Here is a 15,557-nt window from a genome sequence, read left to right on the forward strand (position 1 = left end):
AGCTGAAAATAAGCAGAAACTGTAACGAAACACTATTAGACTGGGAATTAACCATCAAACTTTAAGTATATAACTGTGGCGTTGAGAACAGTAGATTCTGTACACAGCCAACAATAAGATGCAAAAATGGCAGAATATGATCCATCTAAGATCACTACCACACCCTGGAAATGACTCTCTTTGTCTTGCATACATGGGAGAATTCTTGTATAGCTGGGAGAATTCTGGGCCCTCATACTCTTACTCTAGAGTATGTTCCAATTTGTTTCTACATGTGACCACATGTAGATATGGCAGAGGAAATCTGGCCAGTATCAAGAGCAGAAAGCTCTCAGAAGCTAAGCGCTTGTAGATCTACCTAGAATTTGAATTGTGTAATCCTGAATGCTTCAGGTATAAGCTGCTATATTGTAGTTTATCTTTATTTTACATGTGTGCTGGGTCTGGCTGGGATGGAGTTAACTGGAGGAGCAGGCACCGATATATTCTGCCTGGTGACCTGCAATAGGACCCGAGGGAATGGATTCAAGCTGTGACAGGCGAGGTTCAGGTTGGATATAAGGAAAAGGTCCTTCACCAAGAGGGTGGTCACACATGGGAATAGGCTCCCCAGGGATGCAGTCATGGCATCAAGCCTGCTGGAGCTTAAGAAAAGTTTGGAATATGCTCTCAGTAATATGGTCTGAATTTTTGGGTAGACCTGTGTGGTGCCAGGATTTGGACTTGATGTCATGAGTCCTGAGTTCCAACTCGGGATATACATACAACTATGATTTTATAATTCTATATATAAAAGTTATTAAAAGAAGAAACATTGAATATGTACATGAAGAAACTTGTTTGAGCTGAGGCAGTATGCTTCTTGCTAAAATTTTCTCATTGCAAAAATGTTTTTGGAAACTCCATCACAGAGAATATCTGATCATATATTTCATTATTTTGCATTTTTCTTACCAAATTTGTTCAGCTTTCTGAAATATTTTAAAGTGAGGAAAGCCACAGGATGGCTTATTCCACGTTACATACAGGGGGAGCCACATTGCTCTGAAATCATGGTTGCTTCATTTTTACTTCCATGTTACTTTGTATTTGCCACCACTAATATTGTTGTGGAAATCATATCCAATACATATACTTTAGGGAATTAAAGAAGCAGCCCCACCAAATACCAGGCAAATCTTCATAATGTTCTTTTGTTTTACTCTAATGAATAAACAAGAGAGAAAAGAGTTTCAGATGTGCTAAGTGCCTTTGGCTGCACAAGTACTACACTGCCGCAGATCCTTCCACATGGTTCCCTCCCCCAAAAAACAAACAAACAAAAACAAACAAAACAAAACAGTAAAATCTGCAAGCCATCATGTCATCAGTTAAACTGTCCTCATTTTCAATAATTTCAATAATTTTCAATAATTTCAATAATTTTCATTTTCAAATGTACTCATCGCTTTAAACTGTACTCATTTTCAAGAAGTTCTGAACAACCTCAAGGAGGTCTTGTCTCTTAACCTGATTTTTCATCTTAACCTAATGAAAGAGGAACTATTGACAGTTGTGTCTTACATAAACCAACGTTTCAGTTAAGACAGGAATCTTTCCTTCTTTACTCCAACCTTTAAAAGTACAAATAATAAGGAAAAAAACTGCCCTGCATATATCAATCCTAGGTAAATTTTCCCTAGCCATGCTTCCTATTTCTAGAAAGTTCATAAACTTGTACTGGAGTTTGGGCTAGTTTCCTTAATGAAATAAACGTATTCAGCTCAGGATGACAGTATTGGGTCAGAATACACACCTGAAATTGCTCTATAGGTATTATTGAATCATCTATCAATGTTAAAGGAAAGATGTTCATTCTCATATTGGTAACCCTTGCTGCAGTACTGTTTGTATACTGATACCATGGTATTTTTAAAGTGCCACAGTACAGAGTTGCAAAAAGGAAACTCAGAATTCATGAGAAAAAGACTTATCAAAGTTCCCATCGTTCACCCTGTCATATTTCAGGTGAATATGCTAAATTCCAGAAAAAGCAAGGTAAGTTTACAGTTTTTTCTTTTAGATAAGCAACTAAGAGATTGAAGCCAGGTCTCATATTCTAGATAACTCCACTAATTAAGCAAATTAGATCTACATATCAGAATTCTGCCTATGAACTGCTGAGTATGAGATTATTTAGAATAAGGTCAGCTGCTAGAAGGCAATGAGATTATCTCTTCTCAGAATGGCCGATATAGCTCAGTGCCTAATTAGGACATTGTCCTTAAACTTGAAAGAAACAGCTGCAGGTCTTTCATACGTGCAGAGCAGAAACTTGGTGACTAGAAACTGGACTCCAGAACATTCTATCTCATATTTTCTCATCTTCTGGGAAAGAAAATACATACAATTCTGATATAGAGACAGAAGCACTTCCCAACACTTTTAGCATATGATAATATACACAAAATAAGTTCTTCATAAATAAGTTTATGAAATCCTTACTATAGGACTTGTCATATGTACTATCCATCAAGAGTCCTCATCTATAACTACCTACAACTAGTGGGTGAGGTAGCTAGATCTTTGGTTTTAAGGTACTTGCCTAGGTCTGACTCATCACCTCATGCTCCAGAATGAAGATCACAGATAGAAGTCTTTACCTTCTGATTCAGTGGGACTTCTTGCAATAATGCTGATGCCTCCCTTTGTGTGGGATGGAACATTTTCAATGATTGGTATAAAACTGTATGAGAAATGCTGTATACAGATAACTATGTTATATTATATTTGCTTTATATTTAATCTTTAAAATACCAGTTTGTGTAGTTAACTCTTAATTTTATGTTCTGCAAATTATACTTTTTTTTTTTTTTCCACTTACAAGAGAGTTCTAAACAGGAAAATAAAAATACATGTATCAATCTAAATCATGCTAACATATAAGACAATAAACAAAACTGAATTAATGTTCTATCAAAAAACTATCACAAAAAGAGACACAAAACATGGTGCAGAATTAAAATCTGCACAGACAGCTGCAGTTAGACTATAATTTTATTTTTTACTTTTGTATGCATGCATGCAGTATGTGTAATCTTAGAAATATTATTATTTAGTCTCACTAATATTAGTCAAAATAATTAAAATTCCAAATAAAAATCATAATAAAAATGCCATTTTAGAGTTTCCCACTTTACTACCAAAGAGAAACAAATAAACGAATTTTTTCAAGACAGAGTGAAATAGGATTTCTGTAGCATATGATCTATTTAATCTCTCTTGTAAGAAAAAAAAACAACCCTGCTCATTTATGCACTTAATTCCATTAACTGCTACAATTTAGCCCCAACCTCAAAAATTCAGAATCAAACCTCTGTCACAAAATGCTCATATTCACAGCATCCTCACAGACAAAAGAACTGACTGATTGAAGCAGTTCAATGATCAGGGATGTCTACACCAATGAACTCCAAATACGGTATTAAAGGCTTTTTTTTCCTAATAACAAAAATATTAGAATAAATATTTTAATACAAATACATATCTCAGGAGGAAACTTTTAAAATGTTTTTTATATGTGAAGACACACTTTATAAAAAAAACAAGGTAGCTCTGATCTGTTTTTCAGTCGTCTTTCTTTCTTTCTTTCTTTGATCTTTAAGGAAACTTACTAGCTAGAATTTTATTGAAGAGGGTGTTTATCTACTTGGAGCTTGTTAAGGAAGGACTTAACAAAGGAATTTTGTTAAGTTAAGGAAAGAAAATTCTAGTTATATTAAGAATACAAAAAAAGAAGAGAGGAGAGGAGAGGAGAGGAGAGGAGAGGAGAGGACAGGACAGGACAGGACAGGACAGGACAGGACAGGAGAGACTCTACAAAATAACTATATCAATATAACTATATATAAAATATAACTATATACTAAAAGTATAATGGATGTAAAACTGAAAGGAGGAACATCTTTTATCATTTAGGTAACTCCTGTGAGTATCTGGCTGTCACTCAGTCTTCATCAAAACCTGGCATATTAAACAGGTATTGAAAATGACAGAGATGTTCAAGTAATATTCAAGTAGGCAAAATATTCACATGAGATGCAGATCTATTTTCAAGTCCATGCACACTGTCAGTGCTCCACAATATACGCACATTGGCTATGCTGAATCCTCCTTTACCTGCTTTTTCTGTTTGCCTGGGAGAAGGAGGATATTGGTTTGATGATTTTTTTATTTTTTTTTTGAAATTTCAGCAAATTTCATAGAACAGGAAAATGGTGTTCTTTGGAATATATTTTTATATATTTTCTGATATATTTTCAAAATTAATTATGCATTTCAAAACAGCATTTCAACTATTTATTTTTAGAAACACATTAAGAAAAATCATTAACCTTACGGACAAATCCACACTAAACTGCAAATTCCAAAATCCTTAAGCCAATAAATGTACATTCAACACTATTCCTTGGAAAAATGGCATAAAGTAGTATCAGACTCATTCCCATGGTACATCTCTTTCCACAGTCAGCTGCTATCTTTTGATAAGTCATTAGGAGAGATGACATGTGTATCCTGGCACAACTAGATCCTAGGGAAAAGTTGACAGATGTTATAGTATAAATCAGTTCTGATGCACATTGTGTTGCCTCCAGAGGCATCTTCTGGTCTTCTACAAAAGGTTACTGAACCATATATAATATAAAAATGCAGATACAATTGTAAGGAATAAATGTAAGGTTCTGCTCTACCCCACTTAGAAAGTCTAATGCATGAATAATGTTCCATCTGCGCAATGGTCAAATGTGACTGAAATTGATTTTAGATGTACCACATGGAGCAGCACAGACCTTAACAAGCTTAGTGACATGGGGGACCTTGTCAGGAATCTGTACAAAATTCATGATACAAGAAATTTGTATAAATGAGAATCTGGGACAACAAAGAATGGGGTTATATTACAGGAAACTTTTGTAGCAAGTAATCAAAATGAATCACATACTGAGTGCATTCTCAAATAGAATATAACAACGTTTGGTCACATTAAATTCATAATAAACATGTGAAACACGTCAAATATGCAGCTACATATCCTGACCACTAACTTTTCTGGATGCATGAGTAATATCCGAGCAATGGGAAGAAAACAGGTTCTCCTAACCTGTTTAGCCAGTAAGATTTTTTTGCCTGCACTCTTAATCCTTTCACCACCTGCCTTAGTCAACATTAGGGAAGTAAAACCCACCTGCATCCTTGATATTCCAGGATTGCTCTAGGCTTCCTCCCTCATTTCACTCCTGTAATGCTAGACAATGATCCAATGAAAACTGACAATTCTGCAGAGGAAAGAAAGAAGAACTGAAGTAATAACATCCCACACATTCCTCTTCTAATAGGAAGTGCTCCATGACACTGCAGTGCTGGAGGGATTTGATGTATAGAGAATTGCTGTAGCCTCTTGACTCTCAGTCATGCTTTTGCTTGTGTAATTCTGCAATCATTCTAAGCAGCCATTTTAAACAAAGCAACAGGAAGAACTTGTGTTTGATCAGTATTTGACAGGAGATAAAGTATGTTACAGCAGCACTTCAGTAATATTTTGCACATATTGCAAACATGTGCAATGGCAGTAAATGTCATTTTACTCTCCTCTCTCTGTTTGATTCATGCTTTCTTCACATCTTGAAGGCTAGCTTAATTCTCATTATCAGGTTCATTTGGATTCAGCATAATATGAACAACCTGGTGAAAACATTCAAAAAATATATCTGGGGAAAAAAAATCAGGATGTTTTCAACAGTCTGTAATTCCTCAAAATACACAGTTTTCTTATAAATATTCTACCACATTTATTGTTTTATTGTAAAAATAATGATAATGGTAAAAAAAGAAATAATTTTTGTTCTCTTTTGTTTTTGTTTAGTTTTGAAAACAAGCCATACACATTTTTGATAAGGTTATATCAAAGTAATGAGTTTAAACCATTAATAACAAGCAAATATATCTTATCTTACTAACAGTATTTCAAAACTTCTAAGTTTTTAAGACTTAGTCTTTCATTAATCTTTGTAAAGATTATGGATTTAATATCTGCTGACAGAATGAAAAAAGCTGTAAGCTAAGTATTGTAAATTTCTGAAATGCCCTGTGCCAGATCTGGTGCCTTCATTCATTAGAATCTCAGGACCAAGAACAATCTTTGATCAAGCACTTACTTAATACTTTTACCTTTCAACCTGACCTATTATTTTCATCAGTATGTAAATAATGTTGATGATATTTACCTCTCCGTGTATTCATGCACTCTGTTGAACTCATTTCCAGAATACCAAATAATTCATAAACTCTTTGGATCCTCCATAGCAGTCAAAAAACTAACAGACAGGAACCATTATACCTGATGAGGCAATAGTGTTATCTTCATTTTATAGATGGATAAATGAGACAGAGATACAACAAAGTTCCCTTCAAACTAGGATGTCCAATGTAAAATATTTAGGGATACAATTTTCAGGATATACACAGCACCTCTGCCAATTAACCAATGAGTTTCGAAGTTAAGAACATTTAAAGAGAAAAGGATGAAAAATGTGATGAAGGTTTAAATAAAATTCAGTGAAACCCTGGCTCAGCTATATGTTCGAGAAGTGAGATAGCAAGGCCAAAAGTGACAAAGTTTGAGAAGAGGTTTAGCACAAGCCAGAGTGTAAGTATATTCAGAAAATCAAGTCCCCAAAACAACAGTTTTGGTTTCAATAAGTAATTATTCTTCCTGATCTAGTTTACTCTTTTGCATTTAAAACACAAAAACCAACCAAACAACCAAACAAACAAAACAAAACGAAACAAAACAAAACAGACAAAAAAATCAACGCAGAGTTTTAATCTTCTTCTAAGTAGATTCACAAAATATGTCTGAACCCTCATGTGCTGTTTGGGAAGACATTTTGGCACCAAAAATTCATGAATTAAAAAGGTATCTCAGTCACCAGTTTAGTGCTGTGATTTATTCATATATGTTGCACTGGCATTAAGAGCCACATAATACTTTGCTTTGAAAGAAAATAAGAGCAGCATTGTTCAAATCGGGTTTAAATTTATACATTGATTCCATAATGTCTCAGGCTGCTTTCTCTAACTCACTTCAAGATTTTTGTTATGGAACCATAGAATTTAAAGACAAGCAACTGAAATAAAAGTGAATATAACAAAGCCAGTTAAGCATTTCTTCCTACCATCAGTCATTTCAATTTTCACAGACAGAAAACAGAAATATTTCAAATAGTGATTCACCCAGTCTTCTTTTCTGGATTTTGACGTACTTTGTTTTGCATTATTTTAAATGCATCACACTTTAAAGTGTTTAGGGATTGTATTCCCTGGCATTTAAAAATTCTTCTATATAGACTTATACAGAAGGGACTGCAGCAGCTTGAACGATGGAAGCTAATAACATAAACACAGCATGATTATGATTTTATGCACAGAAACTTGGCAAGAGTAAGAGTGTTTTAGTGGAATGTGGCTATGCTAATACTCCCTCCTGTGAATAGCTCCTTTTCACTGCATAATCAAGATCTCCATGCAGTAATCTGAGATGCCTTTCACAGAGCTGCTTTAAAAAATTAAATTATCTTCATTATTATTAATTTTATGAAAACAAATTGCCTTAGAGTTTTGTGCTAATTACTGTCCCTGTCAGTATGACCCAATGAGAGGAGGTGTAGAAATTTATGCAACAAAATCACAAAGATACATGTCATAACCTTGCAAAGTAACAAAATGACTTCTAATAAGCATAACAGAAACCTTATGCTAAAATGTCCCTAGTTGCATCGCCTCACAACAGAATGCAATACAGGACATATTTCCACTTATATCTTAAACTCCAATACTACTACTTTCATGTTCAGAGAAAACTTCAAAATAAATTGTACATTTTTTATACAGTATTTTACAAGTTGTCAACAAACATAGAACGGTTCACATGGAGCCTACATCTGAATTTTGGCATGTCTGGGTTTTTTGTTTTCTTGTTTTGTAAAGACTTTTTATTTAAAGTCTTAATGAAACAAGTACTAAAAAGCACTTATGAAAAAACATTATGGTTTGGAAGTTTCTGCACTGATTTCAGTTATAGATGAACGGTTCAGAAATAAGGAAAAACTCACTAAGCTTGATTCCTGTTATCACTTAAGAGCACGCCAGATAAACTTTTGGATTAAATTTAAGATACTTCAGTCTAAAATCACCCGTCAAGTGTTCAACTATTGGCTTAGGGAACTCCAAGACACTATTGTGTTACTTATCACTACAATGCACAAAGTAGTATCTTTGACACAGCCTGAAGTTCCCGCAACTCAGAACAGTCTTGGGGAGATTTTTGTATAAAATTGAGTCCCAAGACACTTGGAGCAGTAACCTAAACAGTCTTGCTTGACGAGACTGAAAAACACACAATAGGTTATGGAAAACTGCAGTACTAATAACAGTTCATCTCAAAAACTAGCAATTTTTTAAATGACTAGTTTTGTTCTCTGACCATAAAATTCAGAAGAGAAAGTAGCTAGAAATACCTTAAAAACACGCCCCACAAAATCCTAATTCATGCTGTTTCATTCAAAGAGGAGGCTGTCCAAAGGCTGTCTGCATTAGAAGAGGTGAACGTGGAAAATCCTACTGCTTTTAATGACTTTCTATAAACTAGAGTCAGCAAAACTAAGTAATATGATATAACATTTCCTACATAGTTTAATAACTGCTAGGTAAGAGAAAGAAAAGTTTAAAGAAAGAAATAGTTTTCTCCATTCTTTTTCCTCTATTCCCTATTCAACCAAGGATGTATTAGCTAAAGCTGTTCAATAAATCTTAGGGCTTGCTTAAGTAAAAATATGGAGCAAGAAAGAAATAAAACATCACTGTTTGGGTGCTGATCTTAATATTATTATGCAAAACCAAGTCAAATGCATCATAAGTCAACAAGCTATATGAAAATAGCGTGGAAATTTAAAACATGGATTTGAGAGAAAAGATTACAAAAAAGAAATCTTGCTTTGATGAAAGCTGAGGTATAAAAAATACATAAAAATAATATTACTATTTGATTAAAAATGGATCCATACTTCACTGGCACATGCAGGCTAGCCTAGGAGTAAATAATAAAATAAAATTATATAAAATTATATAAAATTATATAAAATGAAATGAAATGAAATGAAATGAAATGAAATGAAATGAAATAAAATAAAATAAAATAAAATAAAATAAAATAAAATAAAATAAAATAAAATAAAATAAATCATATGTTTTATCTTGTGTAACTTTTTAAATTGCTAGTTAAAAATGGTAAGTGCCATTAATAATGTCTTGAACACAAGAAAGGAAGGGTAAACTGTGGATCACATGCACAGGATGTAGTCATAAGAATATATAGAGAGCTTTGCCTTGACAAATGTGAGCATGCCAAGTATTACCACTTATACTACATGGTATTGCAAGCAGGTATGTGACACTGGACACCCTTGAGATAGATTGAAGATGAAGAACTTGTGGATCTGCAGAATCCTAGAATTCTAGTTCACTACTAGAAGCAGTGAACATTTCAAGGAGAAAAAATGATTTAAAGCACTTTACAGATACCTAATTAAATAAATATATCAAACATTTTATTTTTCTTGCAAGTTGAGAAAACAAATTTGAGGTTTCATTAGAGATGAAATATCAGGCAAAATAACATAAACATTGCATCCATCACAGCCTCATTCAGTTAATTAAATTCAGAGGCTCAGCTGAGTAATTTAATTAGTAGTACTGGACATATTTTCAAATTGTATGGAAGCAGGAGTTTTCAATAATTTATCCTCCTTTCTTGGAACTCAGAAATATATTTCACTGTTTGATTTTAAATGGCCACACACATAAATTTTCCCAATGAACCATGAATAACTGTTTGCTATAATAACAAAGCTATGATTAACAGTTGGCTAAATAGAAGTGGAACAGGGCTAGCACATGTTAATTGCACCTTATTGTTGGAAGATGTTGGCTTGATGGAGTTATAGCAAATTATTTATTTTTTTAAAATCTCAAATGTAGATCTCCTGTCCAAGCACTTTAGGTTGTATTTGAACTCACTCAGTATTCCCAGGTGACTTCATGAAATCATGGAGTTGATTTTTTATCTAGCATGGAAGCTGTACTTATGACCTCAACAATTAAAAAAGAAAAAAAAAAGAAAAAAAAAGATTTTGTTTTTCTTAGAAGGAAGAACTGGTAGTGGACATTACTGTTAACTGAGATTTTGTTATTTTGTAAAATATAACTTCTGGAGAACCAGAGAAATCAAAGCAAACTTTTCTCTGCTCAGAGCAGCAAGGTCCGTTCAGCAAGCTCTTACAAAATCTTGTGCTAGGCTTTTTGTTTGTTTGTTTGTTTTTTCCTAGTGTTGTGTTCTCTGATAGCTCAGGTTGTGTACCACACTTGTTCCTAGGTTTACCTTTGAATCTGCCTTCTCTTCTCTAACGCACAACAGCTTAATAAATACCTTTTTTTTTTTTTTTTTTTTTCACTGTTAAAAAAACTTTTCTAAAATTGTTCAAGTTGTGAAAGGCTAGGGAATGTCCCCAGAGTTTCATTTTCGACCTTGGTTTCCCTCCTAGGCACCATTAAATACAGTTGAGTTTTAATAGAATGCTAATATCCCACTTTTTCATTGAGTATGTTACTGGGGAGTCATTCACCCAACTGAAGGAACAGCACTCTGTTCCAATCTGACTGCCCTGTTTTTAGTTGGTAGCAAGCAGAGGATTATAAAAAACAGTGCATAGATTTGCATTTAAGGTAGCAGAATACTGGCCTCAGCCATGGAGTTCCTTGGTTTGTTTAACAGATCAGCCAGAGATGTATCACAATGTGGATTTTCTTTCAGTCTAATACAGTTGATACAGCAGCTGATAAAATGGGGAATTTATTGTTTACATAATCTCAAATTCTGGGCACTTGCTGTTGCTAACTTTCCCCACCTATAGTTTAGCTATAACAAGGTAATTAGTATTTCTTTATAGAAAGGAAGTGAAGTGGCACTGTATTAGACTGCCTGCATGAGAGCTCAACCTGAAATCACCATGTTCTACTTCTTCCAGTAGGATATCTGTGAAGTATAATTATTATTAAGCACATTTTTTTGGGGGGAATATTAATTTTTCGAATGACACTGATGTAATGTTCAAAATGTAATGTTAAAGAATCAGTTCTGTTTCAAAGTACTGTACTATTTAAGAGCTTTGCCAGATGTTCTAATTACTTCACTTGGATGTTTCCACCAGGAAAACCATTGCTGAGACTTGTGAATCTCCTGCCTTTGCCAACTGTCAAATTTCATCCCCAAACAGGAGGGGAAATCTGTAACAATCTCTTAAATAAATAAATAAATAAATAAATAAATGTGATGTTTCAGAAACATTTGTGTTGCTGCTGGTTTGTAAAAGATTTTGCCAAGAACAAAGCAATTACTGTAATCATGGGCTACAATGAGCACTTCTGTGCTTTCAGTCAACTTAGCTTTGTATTTTCCTATTAGATCACGCAGGAGAAATTCAACGCAGTCTGTTTCACTGTTATGACTGTACTTTTTTGAGGACCATATCCTTAACTGATAGATACATCATTGTATCTTTATTGATTTGAGTGATCACGTGGCAGAACAGAGCTTCTAAGGATCTAGGGTGTGATCTCTATCTAAATAATTTTTGTAATAGTAGTGAGAGACTCTAAAGAAGTGCTCCAACTGAAACACATTTTACCATTATTCATTCCAACAGTCACAGAGGATTGAATATAAATTCACTTGTACTACTTCATAGCTGTACTATCTTCAACGAAACGTCTATGAAATGTCTTACTGTTGTTTATTTATAAAGATGAATAAAAGAGAGGCCTTTGTATCAAGGAGGCTCAACAGTGACAATGAATGACTAAAATATCAAACTACAGCCTCAGTAAGAATCCTATTTCTTGACATATATGTTATGAAATAGTTCTTTCAAAGTAACTTACAGAATAATTGTTGTATATACCAGTATGTAAGTAGTTGATCTCACAATGTGTCACGTGCATTTCAAAAATTTAATTCCTTTACCTACATTATTTTCAGCAAGAATATAGATTTTATGGATAGGGTTTCAATTTATAAATCTGAGTAAGTGTAAAAGAAAATTACGAGATTTGGGAAACTTGACTGGAGGCTGAACCAGACCTCCAGATGTCCCTTTTCAACCTCCACCATCCTGTGGCTGTGAATGAGTGGTGCATTTATCTGGAGACAGACAGGTAAAAGCACTTATTGTCAGGATTGTTTTCACAAAAACACAGACACATTCAAGAGTAGGCCAAGATGTGCTTGGGCTTTTGTGGAATGATCTTTTTATGAAATCATGTTTAAAGTTCTTGTATAGATAAAGAAGCTTGATTATAAAAGGTAAAAATTGCTCTTTAATTATTTATTTTCTGCCAAGTTGTACTTTATACAATATTAACCTGTACAGAAATAATTTTAATCAGCATGCAGTAACCAAGGTGAGTTTGGCTAGCTTCATAAAAATCCAGATCAAATTACCCAGAATCACACACAGAATTGTCTAGGTTGGAAGAGACCTCAAGATCATCGAATCCAACCTCTCACCTAACACTAGCAAGTCCTCCACTAAACCATATCGCTAAGTTCAACATCTAAACATCTTTTAAAGACCTCCAGGGATGGTAACTCCACCACTTCCCTGGGCAGCCCATTCCAGTGCCTAACAACCCTTTTGGTAAAGAAGTTCTTCCTAATATCCAACCTAAAACACCCCTGGTGCAACTTCAGCCCATTCCGCCTCATCCTGTCACCAGGCATGTGGGAGAATAGACCAACCCCCACCTTGCTACAGCCTCCTTTAATGTACTTACAAAGAGCGATAAGGTAGCCCCTGAGCTACCTTTTCTCCAGGCTGAACAAACCCAGCTCCCTCAGCCGCTCCTTGTAGGACTTGTCCTCCAGACCCCTCACCAGCTTCGTCGCCCTTCTCTGTACTCACTCGAGCATCTCCATGTCCTTGTAGCGAGGGGCCCAAAACTGAACACAGTACTTGAGGTGTGGCCTCACCAGAGCCAAGTACAGGGGGACAATCACTTCCCTAGACCCTCTGGCCACACTGCTTCTTACTCTGCTAGTACTGTAATAACAGCAAATAGAAAATGAAATGTGCCAACATTTTTCTGTGCCAACTATATACACAACCAACAAACGAGTTTTGTATGAGTCCTAAGGTACAAGATCACACAAATCTTTTCATAATTATAGTCTGTTCATAAGGGTTAGTTCACTCTGGACAAATAACCTAAATCAGAGTACAAGTTAAATAATTAAATTTTACTGTATAAAATTCTTCTAGATCTAATTTTTACATAGAATCAAAGTATACAATAACACAGTTAAAATAGAAGACACCTTATTCTAAATATTTTTCTTGTTTCTTACATACTTTGATCAAAATTTCATAATAAATTGTTTTGAGACTGATAATACTTATATAGAAATGAGTTAGTGAAAGCAAACTTCAAAGGAGGCCATGGTAGGAAGAGCAAAGGAAGTAGTTTATCACCAGACTCATTAACAGATGGTATTAGCATGTGTATCAAAAATAACAAGGAAAAAATAGATTAGAAATGTATTTTTTTTTAAAGTTGGCCAGTGTTTCTAATATTAATTTACATGTTAGAAGAAAAAAGTGAAAAATATATGCAGTAACAAATGCAGTGAAACATTGAGAAAACTGAAAGTTTTATCCAAATTTTCCCAGGTGTTACACCTGTCCCTCTTTTGCAGATTATTTACAGATAGAAAATAAAAAAATAATAAAAAAAATAAAATAAAAATATTTCTACGTTACTATAGACTTTCAAAAATATTTGTAGTAAACATAAAACTCAGAGTAAAGGAGGAAAAATAAAAGTTTGATATTCAGAAAAAGGATATGCACTTTGCCAGAAAGACATTATTTTTGAATCAATCCAATAAAGTTTAAATTACTTGGGCAAAGCAGAATGGTTTCATTGGAAAATAAAGAAAGATGTCCTACTTAATAGTCACATGTGCATTTTGATTCATGAAGTAATTAGGTAACAGTGCCATACTGTTAATTGTCCTTGAATGTTTCTGTGATAGCTACATATACTTTAAATAACTGGATACAAAATATCAGTAATCATTGAAAAAAAGTGGTTTAAAAAAAATAAGTGGTCAACACAATTTGGGAAGTAAAAAAACCAAGTCCTAACACGGCAAAAAGGAGGAGCACTGATTTCTCTGTTTTAAATACATAGCTAGCAACATGGTCCTTTTCAAAAATGTTCATTATGTCCACAGAGTTTGCTAAAGACAATAAAAAAGAATATAAACATGAAGTGAACCCATAGATAATTTTAAGACAACTATGAGAAAGTAAAATATTTAGAAGTGCCTATTTTCCTGCCAGAACTTGTTCTTGTTATTATTGTTGTTGTTATTATTATTATTTGCATTTCTGTAATAAATGATACTAAAATTATTTATCTCGCTAAGTGAAATATCTAATATAATGAATACACATTTAGCAATGGTGTGGTAATAGAACATTAAAAAATTAGCAAAATTTCCAGAAAAAATAAGAACTAATTATGTGATGTACACGTACGTTTCTTCCAGAATTTTATCACAAGAACTCAGCAGAATAATTCCATTCCTAGAGCAATGAAGCATTAACCAAAATTAATGAAGAAATAACTGATCAAAATTTTAAAAAGGCTACCCATCTAGCAAAATGGGTGTTATCAGTGAACCAAGAACACTGATATGTTAGGCAATTAATAATCACAATATGACTGGTTAATTTTGGCTTGGCTGGTTGTTTAAGAAATAATGGAGAAATGGCAGAGAGACATTTTTTTTCTTTTCTTATTTTGTTACTGAAAGTTTTAATTCAACAATAGACCACTAGGCAGTTCTTCTCAAGTGTTAACAAACCTGTGCCCTCTTGCCACCTGATGAATAAAGAAGAAAATTAATTCCATTACTGACGACACATATGTCAACTAGTAACACCAAACCAATGAGGACATGAAAAATATTAAGGTTTTGAGAGCTATCTTTTTTAAGTAGGCTTAAAAAAGCTTGGACTATGAAAAAGGAACATAATTCAGGCATGAATTCTAATTCTCCACAAAACCCCTTATTATTGATGTTACCTTGCCAGTGGATTAGATTCATCATCAAACTTTACCACTATAGTCAACAACACTCACTATCTGAAATTCATCTTATTCTTTAGTTGAACATCAAAGCGAGAAAACCAAGTAAATTCTAATTATAAATAATCAGAAGGAACAAGATTACTTCTTGTTAAATATGCTTCATTTTAAAATATCTTTCCCTTTTGGGGAGGATTCATATCCTCAGATCCTTCTGTTCATCTCACTTTATATGCAAGTTATCTCAAAAGTGCTACTGCACTTAGCTGAGGTCACCATATATGAATGTACTTGAATAGCAGAAAAGCACAAAG

The 15,557-nt window shown here is 33.8% G+C and overlaps 1 protein-coding gene across 3 annotated transcripts in view; it reads right to left on the bottom strand.

The window, feature by feature from the left end:
• Window positions 1-15,557, bottom strand: part of LOC311444168 (uncharacterized protein) — a 384,485-nt gene that overhangs the window by 234,337 nt on the left and 134,591 nt on the right. Inside the window, exon 3 of one of the 3 annotated variants that reach the window (XR_014697677.1) lies at window positions 5,264-5,315. The exons of the other annotated variants lie outside the window; for them this stretch is intronic. The gene's annotated coding sequence lies outside the window, so the exon portion shown is untranslated. Of the gene's footprint in view, window positions 1-5,263; window positions 5,316-15,557 lie in introns of those variants that run through there. 3 annotated transcript variants of the gene reach the window in all.

The sequence above is a fragment of the Aythya ferina genome, assembly GCF_964211825.1.
Source record: "Aythya ferina genome assembly, chromosome: 13".
Lineage (NCBI taxonomy): Eukaryota > Metazoa > Chordata > Aves > Anseriformes > Anatidae > Aythya > Aythya ferina.